Source organism: Trichechus manatus, unplaced genomic scaffold (genome assembly GCF_000243295.1).
Source record: "Trichechus manatus latirostris isolate Lorelei unplaced genomic scaffold, TriManLat1.0 scaffold00140, whole genome shotgun sequence".
In the NCBI taxonomy this organism is placed as follows: domain Eukaryota; kingdom Metazoa; phylum Chordata; class Mammalia; order Sirenia; family Trichechidae; genus Trichechus; species Trichechus manatus.
Genome location: NW_004444076.1, coordinates 4,290,808 through 4,299,538, shown reverse-complemented (window position 1 = coordinate 4,299,538; position 8,731 = coordinate 4,290,808). Strand labels below are relative to the sequence as shown.

General features: G+C 37.6%; 1 protein-coding gene across 7 annotated transcripts in view; it reads left to right on the top strand.

The window, feature by feature from the left end:
• Window positions 1-8,731, top strand: part of PICALM (phosphatidylinositol binding clathrin assembly protein) — a 108,814-nt gene that overhangs the window by 7,400 nt on the left and 92,683 nt on the right. The gene's annotated exons all lie outside the window — the stretch shown is intronic.

Here is an 8,731-nt window from a genome sequence, read left to right as displayed (position 1 = left end):
GAACCATCCTGTCCTGTTTTTGTAAATGTTTTGATATTGTCTGCTGTCTTCGGGGCATTCAGTGGTCATTTTCCTCGTTTATTGATTGTTGATTTGTTTGTTTCATTCTGCTTTTTTGTTTTATTTGGTTATGTCTGAGCAGGCAGGCTGTGCGTTCTTTGTTGTTTACTCCTCTGTGGGCACAGTACTTTTCACCTCCTTCTCCAGTGGGCAGGGTCTGTCACTCAGGTATGGTACAGCAGGGCAGGTCCAGCTGAAGGAGAGTTGTTGGGATGGGTTGTTTGTGGCATGTACCAGGGCTGACAATGCGGTCTGGGAATCAGTGCAGGGCAGGTTCCAATAGGCCATGCCTGTGCTGCTTGGGAGTGTGATTTTCAGCTCATGGTGCAGGTAGGCAGGAAGGAGGGGGTAGATTGTGATGTGTGGAGCTATGATGGATATGGGAAAGCTGAGAGAGAGGAGAGAGGAACAGGAGCCAAAAATACACACACCAACAAAAAAGAGTGCTAAGGGAGCTTGCTGTTGGAGTGGAGAGATGAGACACTGACAAATGGGGAAAAACAAAAATGAAAAAATAAAAGAAAAAAATGAATAAATTGAGAGACTGGAAATGAAGAAAGACCAAAAAGGAATAAGAGAGAGAAAAAACAAAACAAAGAAACAAACAACAACAACAAAAAAACACAAGAAAAAAGAAATGCCGCCAGGGATGTCCCTGTGCATCTGTGCAGAGTAAGGGAGTAGCTTCTAAGGCATGCGGTACTGCCCCACTAGAAGGGGCTCCCAAACTGAGAAAAGAAATAGAAAACAAACAAATCAGAACAGAACAAATCAGAACAAAGAAATAAACAAAAAGGCCCTGGGGGTTCCACCAGCCTGGCGGCATGGGCCGGGAAGCAGTTTCACAGTCGAGCGGTGTTTCGCAGCCTTTCAGGAAGAAGCAAAGATGGCTCACAGAGCCAGGAGTTTGAGACAAAGGAGGGAGAGGTGGTGAGAGATAAGGAAGAAATCTAAAGAAGCAGAAAAAAGCACCAGCAGCCAACAAAAGGCACTCAGGGAGCTGGCCAGTGCGGATGGGTCGAATCCAGGTGACACCGGGTGAAGCCGGTGCTTTCCGGCCAAGACACTGTGGCTGCAGGAAGCAGAGGAGGCTAAGTGGGAGTCAAGAAGGGTGGGGGGTGGGAAAGCCTGTATTGCTGGTTACTGGTTGTTCTGTCTCCTGCTGAAAGCTCCGTGAAGCTGCTTTCTCGTACCCCCTGTTTACTGATCTCCGATAGGAGTGCAAGATGGCGGATCCCTGCTGTGGTAGCTGATAAGGGACCTCTGCATGTGTCTCTCCTCGCTCTCTATTCTCGGTCAGTTTCTTATTCCATTCGGTGCTTGGCTGAGTTCTTTGTCTCTTCATTTGATGCTTAAGGTTTCAGGATTGACATGTGACTCTGTTTAACTGAGTTTTTCTGATCTTTGCTATGGAGGGATGGCATGGTGCTTCTGACTATAGTGCCATGTTGCCCGGAAGTTACTCATGAAAAATTCTTACAGTCATTTATGTTTCTTACATTTATTTATAATTCCATATTTTTAACAAGAAAAAATAAAGGTCTTTGAATGGTAGAATAACATGCATAGAGAACTTTGATTCAGTTGCTATGAGTTGGAATCGACTCGGTGGCAATGGGTTTGGTGGGTGATGTTTTACAATCTTGGGAATGTATCTCCCTGTATATGGGAGATTTATGTTACCGGTATAAAAAAGTTCAGAAATAACTGTTTACAATTTAACTTTGTTTTAGCCATAACAGAAAGAACTTTGCTTGTCTTGTATAGGAGACAGGAAGAAGTATCAGGTAAGGGAAGAGGGTGAGCCATGGTTTATTTGAGTAGGAGACCCCAGATGGCTGTATGTAATCATTCTGTGAAGGATTTGGCTATGGGGAGGAAGGATATCTCTATATTAGTTTTGGGAGATTCAGATTGCTTATGAGCTGGAACCGAACTGGAGTTTTTGTTTGGTCTTGAGTAAACTTAGATGCAATAGGAACAAAATTAGGGTAGAAATAAAGTTGGTCCATTTATGGGAGAGTGTGTATTTGAGGGGACAAAAAGGTACTCAGAGAGGAACTAGATTTAAAAGATCCTTTAAAGTCTCAAAAGAGTCCTGGGTGGCACAAATGGTTAAGTACTAGACTGCAGTACTAACCAAAAAGTTGGCAGTTTGCACCCAGCCAGAGGTGCCTTAAAAGAAAGGCCTGATGATCTGCTTCCAAAAGATCACATCTCCGAAAACTTTATGGAGTACTACTGTGCGCTCGTGGGGTCACCGTGAGACAAAATTGACTCAACGACAACTGGTTGGTTTAGTTAAATTCTCAAAGTAACTTTCGATTTAATTTGATGGGTAACAGTGATCAAACCATTGGAGGACTTCGAGCAAGAGATGTAGCATAATCCTTTGATTAGGTCATGTTGTTCAGTAGGTTGGAAGAAATTGCAGTGTGACTTGGAATGGGGATTGCTGGGGACAAAAAGAACCTGACAGTAGTATCTAAAAAAATTTTCCCAAGGGCCTTTTAAAGGTGTGTATTAATCGGGACTCTTGATTCATTTGTCTTCAAATTTGTAACATTTTTCATCCAAGTTCTTCCTTTCTAGCCAGGCAGGTTAGGTTCCAGTTGTGCCAAAATAAATTCTTGACCCCAAACTATCAGCCTTTGCACGTAACCATTCCTTGGGTACAAAATGTCTTTATCATCCCTCTGTCAAAAAAGATCCTCCTTTTTAAGCCAACTTGTTTTTATTAATACTTACATTTAAAGTAAACCTTTTCTTAAAAACATTACTGAATAACTCCCCCTGGTCCTGTCGTTCCAACATGGTTATCACAATTTAAAGTGTATAATTTTGTTAAACTGTAGTTACTGTCAGGCTTTTATATATATTTTGGATTCATGTATGTTTTCTCTGTAGAATAGGAACCATTCTTTTTGGTATTGTTTTGTATCTTTTTCCAAAATACTTAGTCATTGAGCCTGTGGATTCTCAGTAAATACTGAATAATTAATTACACAGTCTCCCTATAGAGTTCAGACTACTCCATGAACAACTTATGGACACAGTGTAGAGATCTATTCCAGGAGACATTTAATAATATTTTTCACGGCATTTATCTTAGTTGTAGTGAATGATAATTCCTTGGTTATAAATTTATATATAAAGTCAGTTATTAGCATTGGTTAAAAAATTTTTTTAATTATATTTTGTGTTTTATAGAACCCATGAAGCATTAGGAGCTTAGTTTTGTTGATATATTAGGTGTTTTTCAAAATTAATTTTACAGCAGAAAAAAAGTTGGCTGCACCTGCTCAATTTGAGCACCATATTAGAATAATATTGTTGACATGTTCTTGAAAGCTAGAAATGTAATTTAAAAAATTAAACGGGACCAGAAATTGATTTGAAATGTTTATCAGAGTTGCTTCCTTGTACAACTGCGGGAGTGCACATTATCGTGTATGTAAATAGTGGCTCCTAAAGTACAGCCACTCCTCACTTATTGACATGGTTAGGTTCCAAAGACCAGTTGTTAGTGTGAAAATAGGCATTACGCAAAAATGAAGGATGACCGCATCAGATAAAAAAATGAAAGATGACTACATTGTTACATAACTGCCAAATTACATCATTACATAACTGCCAAACCACATCATTATGTAAGTGCCAGACCACTTGAGAATCATGGCACAGCCAAGTTGACACATAATCTTAACCATCATAGCCTGCATTACTCTTGCCTTGCACCTTGGCATTCATTACTGTCAGATGTACGTTGTTAATGCACAGAATAGTTGGATAGTAGATTTTTTACTATTGTCCTAAATGTGAAATGTTGGATAATGAGGTAGTTTTAAGTGAGGAGTTAGGTGGTTGAGGAAGCTAGTATGCTTTCTAAACCCTCACTAAAGATTACAGGTGTATCATACATATTATTTCACAGGGTATGCTCAGTTGCTGTGTTTTAATGTACATGTTTCTACTGGTTATAGGTCTCCTCAGTTAGGCTATAAGCTCTGAGAACAAGGGTTGTGGGTGTGAGTGTATGTTTAAAATTTTATGCACTGGTAATAATAGAGTTAATCTTGTGGGTGCTTAAAAAGCATAGATGTACCATATTTGAAATGTATCTAATACATGAAAATCTTAATGTCATTCAGATATATACCAAAATGGTATTCATATTTGAGAGGACTGGCAAGCATTTTTGATGCACTTTAAATAATTGTTTGGAAAAATTTGATTCATACATGATATTGAATAATTTGAAATATTAGCAGTTAACTAATCTGAAGCTAATATGAAAAAGGGCATTGTGAGGCAAGATGATTTATTTATTTTTTTGCATTTTTTAAAAAGATAATTCACTTAACATAAAATTCACCATTTTAAGTGTACAATTCAGTGTTTTTTAGTATATTCATCATCATAATTCTGGAACACTTCCATCACCCCAAAAAGGATGTCACTTCCCATCTCCCTCTTCCTCCAAACCCTAGCAACCACTAATTTACTTTCAACTCTGGATTTGCCCATTCTGGGCTTTTTGTGTACATGGACTCATTGAGTGTGTGGCTTTTTGTGTCTTGCTTCTTTCACTTAGCATAATGTTTTCAAGATTCATCCATGTTGTAACATGTATCAGTACTTTATTCGTTTTTATTGCCACATAATATGAAAGTATGCCACATTTTATCGATTGATCACTTAATGGATTTTTGGTTTGTTTCCCCTTTTTGGCTGTTATGAATAAAACTACCATGAACATTTGTATAGAAGTTTTTATGTGAACATAAATGTTTTCAATTCTCTTGGGTATGTATACCTAGGAGTAGAATTGCTGGGTTACATGGTAATTCTATGGTTTAACTTTCTGGGGAACTGGCAGGCTTTGTGACAGCAGCTGCATGCATCATTTTACATTCCCTTCAGCAATGTATGAGAGTTCCCGTTTCTCCACATCCTTGCCAACACTTGCTAATTTCCATTAAAAAAAATTATTATAGCCCTCCTAGTGGATGTGAGGAGTCCGTGGTGGTGCAAATGGTTAGCACCCTGGGCTGCTAACCAGAAGGTTGGAGGTTTGAGTCCATAGAGGCACCTTGGAAGAATGGCTTGGTGATCTACTTCTGAAAAGTCAGTCATTGAAAACCTGGTGGAGCCAAGTTCTACTCTGACACACATGGGGTTGCCATGAATTGAATGAAATCAACTCCATGGCAACTGGTAGTGAGTGTGAAGTGGTATCTCATTGCAATTTTGATTTGCATCACCCTAGTGACTGATGATGGAGCGCTGGTAGCGTAGTGCTCAGCTGCTAACCAAAAGGTCAGCAGATCAAATCCACCAGCTGCTCCTTGGAAACCCTATGGGGCAGTTCTACTCTGTCCTGCAGGATTGCTGTGAGTTGGATTTGAATTGACGGCAGTGAGCATGCAGTGACTAATGATGTTGAGCATCTTTTTATGTCCTCCTTAACACTGTGTATCTTCTTTGGAAAACTGTCTATTCAGGTTCTTTGCCTACTTTTTAATAGGGTTCTTTATATATTCTGGGTACTAGACCGTTTTTAGATACATGATTTGCAAATATTTTTTTCCCATTCTGTGGGTTGTCTTTCTACTTTATTGATAATGTCCTTTGGTGCACAAAAGTTTTTAGTTTTGATAAAGTCCAATTTATGTATTTTTTCTTTTGTTGCTTGTGCTTTTGATGTCATATCTAAGAAACTGTTGCCTAATCCAAGGTTATGCAGACTTATATCTATGGTTCCTTCTAAGAGTTTTATAGTGTTAGCTCTTACCTATAGGCTTTGTTTCATTTTGAGATAATTTTTGTATGTGGTGTGAAGAGCCAAGGTGATATTAAGGAAAACTAAGGATATTTGAATTTTTCCTTTCTTTGGAATGGAGTCCAGCTCTACTACCACCATGTAATATGGAAATAGAGAATAGTGGGAGAGGGGAAAAAATTCCTTTGTGGCAATTTTCAGTACTGGGCATAGTTCGTTGACTGATAAATGGAGTTATTTGAGTCAGGCATTCCCTCAACTGGATGAACTGCTTAATCTAATCCAGTGTGAATTTTTTTAGATTGTCCGTATAGTCTTTACAGTGTGTGAAGAGATAATATATAATCGTATGAGTGTCACAAGCAGTTGTTTTTGTCCACATACAGTAGTGCCATATGTTTCTATAGTATCTTGTACTTCCCCATCATGATACTTTTTATATATAATAATTGTTTATAGCCTTTATAATTATAGTTTATAGAGGGATCTGTGTTTTTTACGATGCTAAATACAGGACTTGGGTAGCAAGTGTGCAATAAAAAGATGCTGAATGAATGAAGGAGGAATGAATTTCTTCTGGGGGATTACTAATGTATTATTAATGTTTTAGAATCTTCTTTCACACAAAGAAAGAGGAAGATCACTGACTTTGTAGGAGTAATAATAGCCTTCCCTATGAGTAGTTGTTGTTTGCATAAATTTCTTTTTGTTTCCATGGTCAAGTAAAAACAGTTTTTTAAATAATATTTTACTGTGTTTTCGGTGGAAGTTTACACAGCAAGTTAGGTACCCATTTAACGATTACTGCACATTGTTCAGAGACATTGGTTACATTTTTTACAGTGTTTTACCATTCTCATTAATTCCCCTCTGGATGTTTCACTTCCAATAATCTGGTTTCCCTGTCCCCTTAACCCTTTCATCTTTGCTTTAGAGTAATTGTTGACCATTTGATCTCATAGATGACTTTTTTTAAAAGTGCACAGTACTCGCTGGTAATATTCTTTATTTTATGAACCAGTTTGTTACCTAGCCAAAAAGGTGCCCTCAGGGTAGTTTCAAATCAGGGTTTATGGAGTATCTCAGGGTGATGGTACTGGGGAGTTCTTTAGTCTCAACCGATCCAGTAAAGTCTGGACTTCTTAAGAATTTGAGTTCTGTTTCACATTTTTTTCCACTTTTGTCAGGATCTGTCTGTTATGGCCCTCACCAGAACGGTCATTAGTGGTGGCCAGGCAGATCAAGTAAATTTTTATTCTTCATTGGTTGAAAATGCAAAGAATCATGAAGTTGGGAATAAACTTGGAGAATTAGGTTATTGATGTGAAGTTAGGGCAGTTTGACACACTAAAATATTCTTTATTCTAGGGTGTACTTATTGTTGGTATGTTTGACTTCAAACAAGCGAGTTTAGTCAAATCTTGTGATTTTTTTTTTTTCCTGCTTTTTTGTTGCTGTTGTTACGTGTAATTGTTAACAGTGAATTCCAGGCAGTCCTTGTTGGACTTCATGTTGTCTGCGGTAGTCCAGATCTTTAAGCAAAATGTTATAAGGCCTTGTTTGTCGAGTGCTTGTGTCTTGTTATAGGACATTGGCAAAGCATTTAAATTGCAAATAAGGCTAATGAGAAATGAAGTATATACTTTATATATACTTTAATAAAATATATAAATATATAAAAAGTATATACTTTAATAAAAGTATATACTTTTCATTTTGTTGTTGCAGATATATGCAGCAAAACATAACACTGATTCAACAAAGTTTCTGCATGTACAGTTCAGTGACATTGAACATTTCTTTGAGTTGTGCAGCCATTCTCACCATATTTTTCTGAGTTGTTCCTCCCCTATTAACATAAACTCACTGCCTCCTAAGTTTCCTATTTAATCTTTCAGAGTTGCTGTTTTCAGTTTGATCCCACAGAGAGATCTTGAAAGAGCACAATGCTCAAGGCAGACCTTCTTTACTAGTTAAGCTAAACTATTGTTTGGTTTTCAGAAGATTTCAGGGGATATTTTTGGTTTAAGGTTTAAAAATTACCTCATGGCAGTAGTTTCAGGGGTTCATCCAACCTCTGTGGCTCCTGAAAGTCTGAAGTCCATGAGAATTTGAACTTCTTTTCTGCATTTTCCCTTTTTTGATCAGGATTTTTCTATAGAATCATTTATGAAAATGTTCAGTAAATTGTAGCCAGGCACCATGCAATTCTTGAAGTATATGCTTTTAATAGGATCTGTTGAACGAATGGGACATTGGCTTTGATTGCTTTTTCCTCCCACCTACTCGAGCTTTGCTTTCTCCCCCATTAACCATGCTACTTTTAATGAAGACTGCGTTGCAATCTATGACTCTGTGATGAGTTGCCTATGATAATCCAAATTCGTTTTCTTTTGAAAATGAGATGTAGATAAATTGTAAGTCATTTGTGTACCTAAAGACACGAGTTTATGATTTTTGTGACTTTATTTTTCTTGGAGAAGGTGTGAGTGGAAAAAGGGGAATTATAGGAGCAAATCGTTACTTCATGATGTTATTATTAGTAAAATTCCCTAGAAAACTTTGTATTCAAAATCTTGTGCTTGCTCTGTCAGTAAAGATGTAAGGCAAAAGCTCTGAAACTGAGTTGTTTAACATTGAGCAGTACTGATGCAAATTCTCATCAGAAACAATAAGTGTGGTGCTAAGAGAAGCTGATCTAGGGCCAGAAAATAAAAAAAAAAGGAGCATGAGGTCTAATAGTGTAAAAATGTATAAACAAATTATACATTGAGATAAATGTATAATACTTCTCACATGAAGTATCAAAGTATTGGAAGGAGTAATTAACTTTGGGGAAGGTGAGTGAAAGCTTCACGGGGAAGGTAGCAGGTATTAAGGATGAATAGT